The sequence below is a fragment of the Hyla sarda genome, chromosome 1, assembly GCF_029499605.1.
Source record: "Hyla sarda isolate aHylSar1 chromosome 1, aHylSar1.hap1, whole genome shotgun sequence".
Taxonomy (NCBI): Eukaryota; Metazoa; Chordata; class Amphibia; order Anura; family Hylidae; genus Hyla; species Hyla sarda.
Window position 1 is genome coordinate 231,626,980 of NC_079189.1, and position 15,035 is coordinate 231,642,014.

The 15,035-nt window shown below is 45.8% G+C and overlaps 1 protein-coding gene across 1 annotated transcript in view; it reads right to left on the reverse strand.

The window, feature by feature from the left end:
• CFAP299 (cilia and flagella associated protein 299) overlaps positions 1-15,035 on the reverse strand; it is a 534,640-nt gene that overhangs the window by 14,492 nt on the left and 505,113 nt on the right. The gene's annotated exons all lie outside the window — the stretch shown is intronic.

Below are 15,035 nucleotides of genomic sequence, written 5' to 3' on the forward strand. Positions count from 1 at the left end.
TGGACTCCATCATATAATGGATACCAAAATGATATACTACCAAATAATATTTTAGCAACAATAGGTTAATTACTAGAAGTCTTGAATGGAGCTGGATGAAAGTTTCCTACACAATAAGTGAGTGTTTAAGGTCAGATCCCTGGCAATTTTAGTGTCATTATATATCCTAGTGACCTGCCATAACATTATGTGAAGAAATAATTCATATAGGCAATAAAAACATTACATTAAAAGTATGCTTCATAACAAAACAAAAAACAACAACAACCATACAGCATGCTTCAATCTTTCCCAAATAATGCAATTTTAGGTAAAAATATAGTGGCAGATTTTCTTAATTTATAACATGACAATAAAGGCACCCAGAGGCCTAATAGATGCCTATAGGTTGAGTTTGGCATTTGCTTATTTGGCTAATGTATTAATGACAGGCAGTAAATATATATATATATATATATATATATATATATATATATATATATATATACCGCTCTATTAATTAAAAAACAATTTTTTCATCATATGTGGTCAGCTACTATATAAATAAATAAAAATTGTAATGACATACTCATAATCATACTTTTATTCCATGGCACATTGAAAAAAGTAATAATAATATAATAATAATAATTATTAGTGGTAGTAGTATTATTATTATATGCTAGGTTTCTTTCATAATCCCCCAAATGATAAAGTAAAAAATTATATGTTATGTATATAAAAATTATAATTATATGTGCCACTAAATGGTACCAATAAAAGCAACAGCTTATCCTACAAATAAAAATAAAAAAAGGAAGAAAAACCATCATAAAGTTAAGAAGATAATGTGACAACAAAAAATGTTAAAGTGTAGCTCTTTAGAAAGCAGCGACACAAAAATTATGTTTTTCTTTTCCTTAACCTCATCATTTAGCATTTTCACCTTAAGGACCAGAGCGTTTTTTGCACATCTGACCACTGTCATTTTAAGCATTAATAACTCTAGGATTCTTTTACTTTTCATTCTGATTCCGAGATAATTTTTTCGGGACATATTCTACTTTATGTTAGTTGTAAATTTTCGTCGATGCTTGCATAATTTCTTGGTGAAAAATTCCAAAATGTTATGAAAAATGTTCAGAAAGTGTGTTAACCCTTTAGGTGTTTATCAGGAATAGCAGAAACGTGAAGGAGATCATTCAAAATCTTCATTTTTTACACTCGCATGTTCTTGTAGACCCAGTTTTTGAATTTTTACAAAGAGTAAAAGGAGAGAAAGCTCCCTAAAATTTGTAACCCAATTTCTCTCGAGTAAGGAAATACCTCATATGTGAATGTAAAGTGGTCTGTGGGTGAACTAGAGGGCTCAGAAAGGAAGGAGCGACAATGGGATTTTGGAGAGTGAGATTTTCTGAAATGGTTTTTGCGGGGCATGTTACATTTAGGAAGCCCCTATGGTGCCAGAACTTCAAAAAAATAAAAATTAAAAATAAAAAAAACGCATGGCCGTTTTGGAAACTATGAAAATGGAAACTATTTTGTAAACTACACCCCTCAAGGAACGTAACAAGGGGTACAGTGAGCCATAACACTGCACAGGTGTTTGAGGACTTTTTGTTAAATGTGTAAATTCATGTTTTTTTCACAAAAATGCATTTTTTTCACCAATTTTACATTTTTACAAGGGGTGATAGGAGAAAATGCCCCCCAAAATGTGTTTCCCCATGTCTTCTGAGTATGGAAATACCCCATGTGTGGACGTCAAGTGCACTGTGGTCGCACTGCAATGCTCAGAGGAGTAGATTTTTCTGAAATGGTCTTTGGGGGGCATGTCGCATTTAGGAAGGCCCTATGGTGCAAGAGCAACAAAAAAAACACATGGCATACTATTTTGGAAACTACACCCCTCAAGGAATGTAACAAGGAGTACAGTAAGCCTTAACACTCCACAGGTGTTTGACGACTTTTCGTTAAAGTCGGATGTGTAAATGAAATGTTTTTTTTCACTAAAATGATGTTTTTCCCCCTAAATTTACCATTTTTACAAGAGGTAATAGCAGTAATAGTAATAGAGTATGGAAATATCCCATGTTGGGATGTTAAGTGCTCTGTGGGCGAACTACAATGCTCAGAAGAGAAGGAGCGCCATTGAGCTTTTGGAGAGAGAATTTGGCTGGAATTCAAGTCGGGGACCATGTGCGTTCACAAAGCCCCCATGGTGCCAGAACAGTGCCCCCCCCACATGTGATCCTATTTCGGAAACTACACCCCTCACAGAATGTAACAATGGGTGCAGTGAGCATTTACACCCCACTGGCGCTTGACAGACTTTTGCTGTGTAAATGAAAAATTACATTTTCATGGACCACTGTTCCAAAAATCTGTCAGACACCAATTGGGGCAGAAATGCTCACTGCACCCCTTATTACATTCCGTGAGGGGTGTAGTTTCCAAAATGGGGTCACATGTGGGGGGTTCTGCAGTTCTGGCACCATGGGGGCTTTGTAAACGCACATGGCCTTCAATTCCAGCCAAATTCTCTCTCCAAAAGCCCAATGGCGATCCTTCTCTTCTGAGCCCTGTAGTGCACCTGCAGAGCACTTTACCTCCACACATGGTGTATTTATATACTCAGAAGAAATAGTGTTAAAAATTATGGGGGGCATTTTTCCTATTACCCCTTGTGAAAATGAAAAATTTGGGATAACACCAGCATTTTTGTGAATTTTTTTTTTCATTTTCACATCCAACTTTAACGAAAATTCTTCAAACACCTGTGGGGTGTTGAGGCTCACTATACCCCTTGTTATGTTCCGTGAGAAGTGTAATTTCCAAAATGTGGTCACATGTGGGTGTTTTTTTTTGTGTGTTCACGTCAGAACCGCTGTAACGATCAGCCAACATGGCGCTCTCACTCCTGAGCTTTGTTGTGCGCCTGCAGAGCATTTTACGTCCACATATGGGGTATTTCTGTACTCAAGAGAAATTGTGTTACAAATTTTGGGGGTCTTTTTTTCCTTTTACCTCTTTTGAAAATGTAATTTCATTACAATAATATGCTGGAGTAGACCCCAACTTTACCTTTTCATAAGGGATGAAAGGAGAAAAAACCCTCCAAAATTTGTTAGGCAATTTCTCCCGAGTACGGAAATACCCCATATGTGACTCTAAACTTTTGCCTTGAGACACGACAGGGCTCTGAAGTGAGAGGACGTCATGCGCATTTGAGGCCTTAATTAGGGATTTGCATAGGGGTGGACATAGGGGTATTCTACACCAGTGATTCCCAAACAGGGTGTCTCCAGCTGTTGCAAAACTCCCAGAATGCCTGTCCAGCATTACTGGGAATTGTTGTTTGGCAACAGCTGGAGGCTCTGTTTTGGAAACACAGCCGTACCAGACATTTTCATTTTTATTGGGGAGGTGGGGGGGAGGGGGCGACTGTGTAGGGGCATGTGTATATGTAGTGTAGCGTAAAGTTTTTAGGGTACATTCACACAGTCGGGGTTCACAGAGAGTTTTCCGCTGGGAGTTTGAGCTGCAGCGGAAACTCGCTGTAAACCGCAGCCCATGTGAATGTACCCTGTATACTAACCTCCAGCTGTTCCAAAACTAAAACTCCCAGCATGCCCTTTGGATATCCGTGCATGCTGATGGTTGTAGTTATGCAACAGCGGGAGGCACACTGGTTGCAAAACACTAAGAGTTTGTTACTTAACTCAATGTTTTGCAACCAGTGTGTCTCCAGTTGTTGCAAAACTACAACTTCCAGCATGTACGGTCTGTCAATGCATGCTGGGAGTTGTAGTTTTGCAACAGCTGGAGGCACACTGGTTGCGAAACACTGAGTTAGGTAACAAATTGTGTTTCACAACCAGTGTGCCTCCAGCTGTTGCAAAACTACAACTCTCAGCATTCACTGACAGTCGGAGGGCATGCTGAGCGTTGTAGTTTTGCAACAGCTGGAGGCACATTACTACAGCTCCCAGCATGCCTTTGGCTGTCCATGCATGGTGGGAGTTGTAGTTATGCAACAGCTGGTGGCACAATTTTTCATAACTACATAACTACAACTCCCAGCATGCCCAGACAGCCAAAGGGCATGGTGGGAGTTGCAGTTGTGCCTCCAGCTGTTGCAAAACTACAACTCCCAGCATGCCCTTTGGCTGTGCATGCTGGGAGTTGTTGCTGGGCAACAGCAGGAGGCAAACAGCACTTACCTCCTACTGTTAGATCCCTCCGCCGAAGAACACTGGGACAGCCACCACTGGGGACCACGTCACCGATGGGGACCGCCGCCACTCAGGACTGCTGCCACACAGGGTAAACCTGCCCACACCCCTCACCGCCGATCACTCCCTCCACCACCGATGCCCAGCTGATGCCGCACAGTGGGACGGGTGATTGGTCGGCTAGTCCGCTCGACTAATCACGCCGATCGTGAGGTGGCACCGGTGCCACCTCACTCCTGCTGGGCAAGGGTGATTGGTACTGACACGGACTTTCCAATCACCCTTTTTTCCGGGTCACTGGTGACTCAATTGACCCGGAATCGCCGCAAATCACCTCTCAGGACCTCCTCAGGCATTTGCACAGGATGCCTACTGAATGATTTCAGCAGGCATCCCATTCCAGTCCCCTCCCGATGTGTGGCGGGGACTGAACTTCCCACAGGTGTACAGGTACGCACTGGGTCCTTAAGTACCAGGGAGCCAGGGTGTACCCATACACCCTAGGTCCTTAAGGGGTTAAAGGGGTATTTCCATGTTACAAAAACATTGATAAGCTGTTCATGTAACTCTGGGAGCTATGTAAACAAAGCATTTTGTGAATATCACCAGGAATTGGTTAGAAGTGTGGTGACCCAGTACAGAATCACGTGTTCTTCTGTATTTCTGCCCATCCTCTGTGGCAGATATTGCTTCAATGTCAGTCTTGGGCCCACTTTCCTTGAACTCTCCATAATGCACTAAATAATGTAATGTTACATAAGAGTTCATGTATTGTATTTTCTATGCACTTGTTACCTTAAGAAACCTGTTGTCAAGGACCTTGTTGTTAACCTGTTAAGGACGTAGGGCGTACCTGTACGCCCTACGCCACGGTCCCGGTGTTTAAAACGGGGTCACACCGTGACCCCGCATCACACCGGTTCGGTCTCGGCTGCTAATGATAGCAGGGACCCTGGGCTACCTGCGCGCAGCACTGATCGTTGTGCCGCACACTATTTACCCTTCAGACTGGGCGATCAAAGTTGACCTATCTTGCTGATCCATGCAAAGCTATGGCTTTGCAGGGATCAGGGTAAAAGATCAGTGTGTGCCGTGCTATAGCTCCCTATGGGGAGCTATAGTACTGCAAAAAAAAGTGAAAAAAAAAGTTTACAATGGTCATTTAACCCCTTCCCTAACAAAAGTTTGAATCCCCCCCTTTTCCCATAAAAAAAACTGTGTAAATAAAAATAAACATATCTAGTATCGCAGAGTGCGAAAATGTCCGAACTATAAAAATATATCGTTAATTAAACCGCACGGTCAATTGCTTACGCTAAAAAAATTCCAAAGTCCAACATGGCGTATTTTTGGTCACTTTTTATATAATGAAAAAATGAATAAAAAGCGATCAAAAAGGCCCATCAATACAAAAATGGTACCAATACAAACTTCAAAACACGGTGCAAAAAATGAGCCCTCATACCATCCCGTAAGGGGAAAAATAAAAACGTTATAGGGGTTAGAAGATGAGAATTTTTAACGTATTGTTACGCCGAGCGCTCCGGGTCCCCGCTCCTCCCCGGAGCGCTCGCTACACTCTCCCCGCTGCAGCGCTCCGGTCAGATCCACTGACCCGGGGCGCTGCGATTCCGCTTCCAGCCGGGATGCGATTCGCGATGCGGGTAGCGCCCGCTCGCGATGCGCACCCCGGCTCCCGTACCTGACTCGCTCTCCCTCGGTCCTGTCCCGGCGCGCGCGGCCCCGCTCCCTAGGGCGCGCGCGCGCCGGGTCTTTGCGATTTAAAGGGCCACTGCGCCGCTGATTGGCGCAGTGATTCCAATTAGTGTCTTCACCTGTGCACTTCCCTATATCACCTCACTTCCCCTGCACTTCCTTGCCGGATCTTGTTGCCATTGTGCCAGTGAAAGCGTTTCCTTGTGTGTTCCTAGCCTGTGTTCCAGACCTCCTGCCGTTGCCCCTGACTACGATCCTTGCTGCCTGCCCCGACCTTCTGCTACGTCCGACCTTGCTTCTGTCTACTCCCTTGTACCGCGCCTATCTTCAGCAGCCTGAGAGGTGAGCCGTTGCTAGTGGATACGACCTGGTCACTACCGCCGCAGCAAGACCATCCCGCTTTGCGGCGGGCTCTGGTGAAAACCAGTAGTGACTTAGAACCGGTCCACTAGCACGGTCCACGCCAATCCCTCTCTGGCACAGAGGATCCACTACCTGCCAGCCGGCATCGTGACAGTAGATCCGGCCATGGATCCCGCTGAAGTTCCTCTGCCAGTTGTCGCTGACCTCACCACGGTGGTCGCCCAGCAGTCACAACAGATAGCGCAACAAGGCCAACAGCTGTCTCAACTGACCGTTATGCTACAGCAGTTACTACCACAGCTTCAGCAGTCATCTCCTCCGCCAGCTCCTGCACCTCCTCCGCAGCGAGTGGCCGCTCCTGGTCTACGCCTATCCTTGCCGGATAAATTTGATGGGGACTCTAAGTTTTGCCGTGGCTTTCTTTCCCAATGTTCCCTGCATCTGGAGATGATGTCGGACCTGTTTCCCACTGAAAGGTCTAAGGTGGCTTTCGTAGTCAGCCTTCTGTCTGGAAAAGCCCTGTCTTGGGCCACACCGCTCTGGGACCGCAATGACCCCGTCACTGCCTCCGTACACTCCTTCTTCTCGGAAATCCGAAGTGTCTTTGAGGAACCTGCCCGAGCCTCTTCTGCTGAGACTGCCCTGTTGAACCTGGTCCAGGGTAATTCTTCCGTTGGCGAGTATGCCGTACAATTCCGTACTCTTGCTTCAGAATTATCCTGGAACAATGAGGCCCTCTGCGCGACCTTTAAAAAAGGCCTATCCAGCAACATTAAAGATGTTCTGGCCGCACGAGAAATGCCTGCTAATCTTCATGAACTTATTCACCTAGCCACTCGCATTGACATGCGTTTTTCCGAAAGGCGTCAGGAGCTCCGCCAAGATATGGACTCTGTTCGCACGAGGCGTTTCTTCTCCTCGGCTCCTCTCTCCTCTGGTCCCCTGCAATCTGTTCCTGTGCCTCCCGCCGTGGAGGCTATGCAGGTCGACCGGTCTCGCCTGACACCTCAAGAGAGGACACGACGCCGCATGGAGAACCTCTGCCTGTACTGTGCTAGTACCGAACACTTCCTGAGGGATTGTCCTATCCGTCCTCCCCGCCTGGAAAGACGTACGCTGACTCCGCACAAAGGTGAGACAATCCTTGATGTCTACTCTGCTTCTCCACGTCTTACTGTGCCTGTGCGGATGTCTGCCTCTGCCTTCTCCTTCTCTACTGTGGCCTTCTTGGACTCTGGATCTGCAGGAAATTTTATTTTGGCCTCTCTCGTCAACAGGTTCAACATCCCAGTGACCAGTCTCGCCAGACCCCTTTACATCAATTGTGTAAACAATGAAAGATTGGACTGTACCATACGTTTCCGCACGGAGCCCCTTCTAATGAGCATCGGATCTCATCACGAGAGGATTGAACTTTTGGTCCTCCCCAATTGCACCTCGAAAATTCTCCTTGGACTTCCCTGGCTTCAACTTCATTCCCCAACCCTGGATTGGTCCACTGGGGAGATCAAGAGTTGGGGGCCCTCTTGTTCCAAGGACTGTCTAAAACCGGTTCCCAGTAACCCTTGCCGTGACTCTGTGGTTCCTCCAGTAACCGGTCTCCCTAAGGCCTATATGGACTTCGCGGATGTTTTCTGCAAAAAACAAGCGGAGACTCTACCTCCTCACAGGCCTTATGATTGTCCTATCGACCTCCTCCCGGGCACTACTCCACCCCGGGGCAGAATTTATCCTCTCTCTGCCCCAGAGACTCTTGCCATGTCTGAATACGTCCAGGAAAATTTAAAAAAGGGCTTTATCCGTAAATCCTCCTCTCCTGCCGGAGCCGGATTTTTCTTTGTGTCCAAAAAAGATGGCTCCCTACGTCCTTGCATTGACTACCGCGGTCTTAATAAAATCACGGTTAAGAACCGCTACCCCCTACCCCTCATCTCTGAACTCTTTGATCGCCTCCAAGGTGCCCACATCTTTACTAAATTGGACTTAAGAGGCGCCTATAACCTCATCCGCATCAGAGAGGGGGATGAGTGGAAAACAGCATTTAACACCAGAGATGGACACTTTGAGTATCTGGTCATGCCCTTTGGCCTGTGCAACGCCCCTGCTGTCTTCCAAGACTTTGTTAATGAAATTTTTCGTGATCTGTTATACTCCTGTGTTGTTGTATATCTGGATGATATCCTAATTTTTTCGGCCAATCTAGAAGAACACCGCCAGCATGTCCGTATGGTTCTTCAGAGACTTCGTGACAATCAACTCTATGCTAAAATTGAGAAATGTCTGTTTGAATGCCAATCTCTTCCTTTTCTAGGATATTTGGTCTCTGGCCAGGGACTACAAATGGATCCAGACAAACTCTCTGCCGTCTTAGATTGGCCACGCCCCTCCGGACTCCGTGCTATCCAACGCTTTTTGGGGTTCGCCAATTATTACAGGCAATTTATTCCACATTTTTCTACCCTTGTGGCTCCTATCGTGGCTTTAACCAAAAAAAATGCCGATCCCAAGTCCTGGCCTCCTCAAGCGGAAGACGCCTTTAAACGACTCAAGTCTGCCTTTTCTTCGGCTCCCGTGCTCTCCAGACCTGACCCTTCCAAACCCTTCCTACTGGAGGTTGATGCCTCCTCAGTGGGAGCTGGAGCTGTTCTTCTACAGAAAAATTCTTCCGGGCATGCCGTCACTTGTGGTTTTTTTTCTAGGACCTTCTCTCCGGCGGAGAGGAACTACTCCATCGGGGATCGAGAGCTTCTAGCCATTAAATTAGCACTTGAGGAATGGAGGCATCTGCTGGAGGGATCAAGATTTCCAGTTATTATTTACACCGACCACAAGAACCTCTCCTACCTCCAGTCTGCCCAACGGCTGAATCCTCGCCAGGCCCGGTGGTCTCTGTTCTTTGCCCGGTTTAATTTTGAGATTCACTTTCGTCCTGCCGATAAGAACATTAGGGCCGATGCTCTCTCTCGTTCCTCGGATGCCTCAGAAGTTGAACTCTCTCCGCAACACATCATTCCACCTGACTGCCTGATCTCCACTTCTCCTGCCTTCATCAGGCAAACTCCTCCAGGAAAGACCTTTGTTTCTCCACGCCAACGCCTCGGAATCCTCAAATGGGGTCACTCCTCCCATCTCGCAGGTCATGTGGGCATCAAGAAATCTCTGCAACTCATCTCCCGCTTCTATTGGTGGCCGACTCTGGAGACGGATGTTGTGGACTTTGTGCGAGCCTGCACTATCTGTGCCCGGGATAAGACTCCTCGCCAGAAGCCCGCTGGTTTTCTTCATCCCCTGCCTGTCCCCGAACAGCCTTGGTCTCTGATTGGTATGGATTTTATTACTGATTTACCCCCTTCCCGTGGCAACACTGTTATTTGGGTGGTCGTTGATCGATTCTCCAAAATGGCACATTTCATCCCTCTTCCTGGTCTTCCTTCAGCGCCTCAGTTGGCTAAACAATTTTTTGTACACATTTTTCGTCTTCACGGGTTGCCTACGCAGATCGTCTCGGATAGAGGTGTCCAATTCGTGTCTAAATTCTGGAGGGCTCTCTGTAAACAACTCAAGATTAAATTAAATTTTTCTTCTGCATATCATCCCCAGTCCAATGGACAAGTAGAAAGAATTAACCAGGTCTTGGGTGATTATTTGCGACATTTTGTTTCCTCCCGCCAGGATGACTGGGCAGATCTCCTTCCATGGGCCGAATTCTCGTATAACTTCAGAGTCTCTGAATCTTCCTCCAAATCCCCATTTTTCGTGGTGTACGGCCGTCACCCTCTTCCCCCCCTCCCTACCCCCTTGCCCTCTGGTCTACCCGCTGTGGATGAAATTTCTCGTGACCTTTCCATCATATGGAGAGAGACCCAAAATTCTCTCTTACAGGCTTCATCACGCATGAAGAAGTTCGCAGATAAGAAAAGAAGAGCTCCTCCCGTTTTTTCCCCTGGAGACAAGGTATGGCTCTCCGCTAAATATGTCCGCTTCCGTGTCCCTAGCTACAAGTTGGGACCACGCTATCTTGGTCCTTTCAAAGTTTTGTGTCAAATTAATCCTGTCTCTTACAAACTTCTTCTTCCTCCTTCTCTTCGTATCCCTAATGCCTTTCACGTCTCTCTTCTTAAACCACTCATCCTCAACCGTTTTTCTCCCAAATCTGTTCCTCCCACTCCTGTTTCCGGCTCCTCGGACATCTTCTCTGTCAAAGAGATCTTAGCCTCTAAAAAGGTCAGAGGGAAAACTTTTTTTTTAGTGGACTGGGAGGGTTGTGGTCCTGAAGAGAGATCCTGGGAACCTGAGGACAACATCCTAGACAAAAGTCTGCTCCTCAGGTTCTCAGGCTCTAAGAAGAGGGGGAGACCCAAGGGGGGGGGTACTGTTACGCCGAGCGCTCTGGGTCCCCGCTCCTCCCCGGAGCGCTCGCTACACTCTCCCCGCTGCAGCGCTCCGGTCAGATCCACTGACCCGGGGCGCTGCGATTCCGCTTCCAGCCGGGATGCGATTCGCGATGCGGGTAGCGCCCGCTCGCGATGCGCACCCCGGCTCCCGTACCTGACTCGCTCTCCCTCGGTCCTGTCCCGGCGCGCGTGGCCCCGCTCCCTAGGGCGCGCGCGCGCCGGGTCTTTGCGATTTAAAGGGCCACTGCGCCGCTGATTGGCGCAGTGATTCCAATTAGTGTCTTCACCTGTGCACTTCCCTATATCACCTCACTTCCCCTGCACTTCCTTGCCGGATCTTGTTGCCATTGTGCCAGTGAAAGCGTTTCCTTGTGTGTTCCTAGCCTGTGTTCCAGACCTCCTGCCGTTGCCCCTGACTACGATCCTTGCTGCCTGCCCCGACCTTCTGCTACGTCCGACCTTGCTTCTGTCTACTCCCTTGTACCGCGCCTATCTTCAGCAGCCTGAGAGGTGAGCCGTTGCTAGTGGATACGACCTGGTCACTACCGCCGCAGCAAGACCATCCCGCTTTGCGGCGGGCTCTGGTGAAAACCAGTAGTGACTTAGAACCGGTCCACTAGCACGGTCCACGCCAATCCCTCTCTGGCACAGAGGATCCACTACCTGCCAGCCGGCATCGTGACACGTATAAATTTCCTGAATGTAGTTATGATTTTTTCCGAAGTACGACAAAATCCAACCTATATAAGTAGAGTATCATTTTAACCGCGTGGACATACAGAATAAAGTTAAGTTATAATTTTTACCGAAAAATGCACTGCGTAGAAACGGAAGCCCCCAAAATTTCAAAATGAAATTTTTTCTTCAATTTTGTTGCACAATGAATTTTTTTTCCGTTTCCCTGTGGATTTTCTTGGTAAAATGACTAATGTCACTGCAAAGTAGAATTGGTGGTGCAAAAAATAAGCCATCATATGCGCAAATTTTTATGTGCAAAATTTAAAGCGTTATGATTTTTAGAAGGTGATGAGGAAAAAATGAAAATGGAAAAACCCTGCGTCCTTAAGGGTTATGCAGTGGTGAACATGTGACTTATCTGCCCAATGGGAAGGCTCTAAATTGTCCCCTTATATACTGTAGCAGGGGTTAAGTTCGCTCTCTTGTTCTTGAGATTGTTCTGAGGTACAGTTTGGTGAGGGGTGAAGTCTGTCTGTGAGGTGGAGGCCTGAAAGGAGGCCTGAGGCCTAGTCCAGCAACCATGCATCAACTACAAGTTAACCCCACTACCCAGGTGAAAGACAAAGCCTTAGGGATTACTTCAGTCAAGTTAGTCAATTCCAAATCCCTAAAGTATAGCGTGGGCTGCATCCCAGTCAAGTCAATTATATACAGCACAATCAACTATAAGTCCCAGCAAGCTGATAAACTTCCCTAAGTTCATCCTACAACCCCTTCACGCTAATCTGAGCTGTAACGGATTGTACCATCTTTCCAACCTCAGTAAAACAAGCCAGTTAACCGTAACCTTGCATTGGAGTGATTATTTGCCTGGTGCCTGGCACAGGTAAAGCTAGTCTACCTCGGGTGGTGTATGGGTAAACCACGCCCTGGCACCATGATAAGGTTAATTACACATTACTGTGTCCGACACCACAGAAGCAGAGACCAGGTACGGTCTTAATGATAGTCAAACATAACAAAAAACTATATACATGTGGTATTGCTGTCATTTTGTGTGTTTCCGTGTGTGTATGTGTGTTGGGGGGTGGGTGCAATTTCGCTTCTCGCCTCAGGCAGCAGAAAGGCCAGGTGCAGCCCTGATTTGTGTATCAATTTATCATGGTTTTCCAGACCTCAACAATAATTGAATGGGAGTCTTCATTGTTTATATGTTCTGGTCAATTACAGTACAGTAATCTTAGCTCTAATACCTGTGTAATCATCACATATACAAGACATAGTTTTGGTCTCTCGATGTCAACAGTAACTACAAACGTAGATCTTAAAAACCATAAAGAAATGTTCAAGACAGTTTTATAAATTCGTAATCAGAAATCCCTTTAAATTAAATACTTAGTCTTAATTGTAAAATAGGATTAGTTTCAATAAACTATGTTATCTCATATAGCAATGCTTAGGTACAAAGACATTCAATTCAACGAAGGCCCGAGCCTGTCTGTAAACAATCACCTATCTCAGTGATCAGAGCTTGTTTACAGAGCCTTCATAAGGCTCAACAAGTTGTGCAGTCCTTTCCCACAACAAGTCTTCTGCTGCACATCCTCTTTTACACAGGGAGATCTGCGAGTGACATACAGTGGTTATTAAGGGGGTCAAAACGGGCCGATCAACCGAAGAACAAGCATTTGCAGTAAAGGACATTAGACAGCAGTACTGGATGAGGTCTGGATTCTGACAACAAAATGACTCATAATTTGTTTTGTGGTCTGGCGAATAATTACGCATTTCGTAGTCTTCGTGGGAATAAAATATGCATCAGTGGACATAATCCAAGGTCATTTACAATCAGTATCCAACAGCCAGAATGTGAATACTACATGTACGATACACAGGAGAGGCTGAAGTGTAAGATACATGGCCGTGCAGTTGCCTATATAGGTGTCTCTGATTTGTTATAAGAATGTCGTTTCTTAGAGTAAGAGATAAGCTAAGGGTGACTATTAGTCTTTTTAGAACTCACATCATCCAAGGAAGACATCAAAGACAGAATAAAGCAACAACTGCACATCTTCCCTGGAGCTTTACACATGATTGCTCACATAAAGCTGAATAAACATATTCGGAGATTGCTAATGCTTCTGACATTACAATAATGTTAACCAGAACCATGATAGACTGTAGACGTTTGTTCATTTAGCAAGAGGCATGCAACAAAGGCTGCCAAATGCTGTGCGTGCACTTGTCTTATGAAACTGAGAGCTCTGCTACATGGATAACAAATGCATGGGCCCTACCACTTCAGTCAACTTCTCATCGGTTGTTTCCTGGGACCTTAGAAGAGAAACAATAGCGTTGTCAAATTTTTTTGTTTCATTTCTTGATTGCACTCCATGCTGTTTGGTTGCTTTTTTTTCATACCATTCACCATTTCAGTTACATAACATTATTATTTTCCATTTTGGAACCTTGTAGATTGGGTGATCTAGGGTTATCTGGGGTCTTTGCTTTGCGTTTTTATTTATTTTTTTATTTTTTGGCTGATTTTTTTTATTTTTTATTTTGTTTAAAAGGAAACTGACAGCAGGTTCACCTAGACTAAAACTACACTGCTCAAAAAATCAAAAAAGGGAACACTTAAACAACACAATGGCCCTCATTTACTAAGAGTGGAGTGTAGGTTTCTTTGTGGGTTTTAATTCCCTACAATTTATTTTCCACGGTATTTCCTAAGGTTTCCCTACATTTTCCACTTTCCCTACACTTTGCTTTTTTTACATATGCTCTGATCTGTCTGGTTTTCGTCAGTTCCAATCCACCACATTTTATGTGGAAACCTTAGTAAATATGTTGGGTTTTTGTGAAAATGTAGGAAACACGCCCCTTTTTGGAGACCACGCCCCCTTTCCAAGCGACCACGCCCCTTTTTCAGGTTTTCTTAGTTAAATGGTTAGAGTTAGTCAGGGTTTTTTCAATTCTGGCGCACAATCTGGCGCAGACAGAATTTCTGGCACAATGCAACAGAATCTGGCGCACAACCCGACAAAACATGTCGGGTTTGCAATAGTAAATGAGGGCCAATGTAACTCCAAGTAAATCACACTTCTGTGAAATCACACTGTCCAATCAGGAAGCAACACTGATTGACAATCAATTTCCCCATGCTGTTGTGCAAATGGAACAGACAACAGGTGGAAATTATAGGAAATTAGCAAGACACCCCCAATAAGGGAGTGGTTCTGCGGGTGGTGACTACAAATCACTTCTTAGTTCCTATGCTTCCTGGCTGATGATTTGGTCACTTTTGAATGCTGGCGGTGCTTTCACTTTAGTGGTTGCATGAGACAGAGTCTACAATCCACACAAGTGGCTCAGGTAGTGCAGCTTATCCAGGATGGCACATCAACGCGAGCTGTGGCAAGAAGGTTTGCTGTGTCTGTCATCGTTGTGTCCAGAGCATGGAGGCGCTACCAGGAGACAGGCCAGTACATCAGGAGACCTGGAGGTGACCGTAGGAGGGCAACAACCCAGCAACAGGACTGCTACCTTTGTCTTTTTGCAAGGAGGAGCAGGAGGAACACTGCCAGAGCCCTGCAAAATGACCTCCCGCAGGCCACAAATGTGCATGTGTCCACTCAAAGGGTCAGATACAGACTCCATGAAGGTGGTA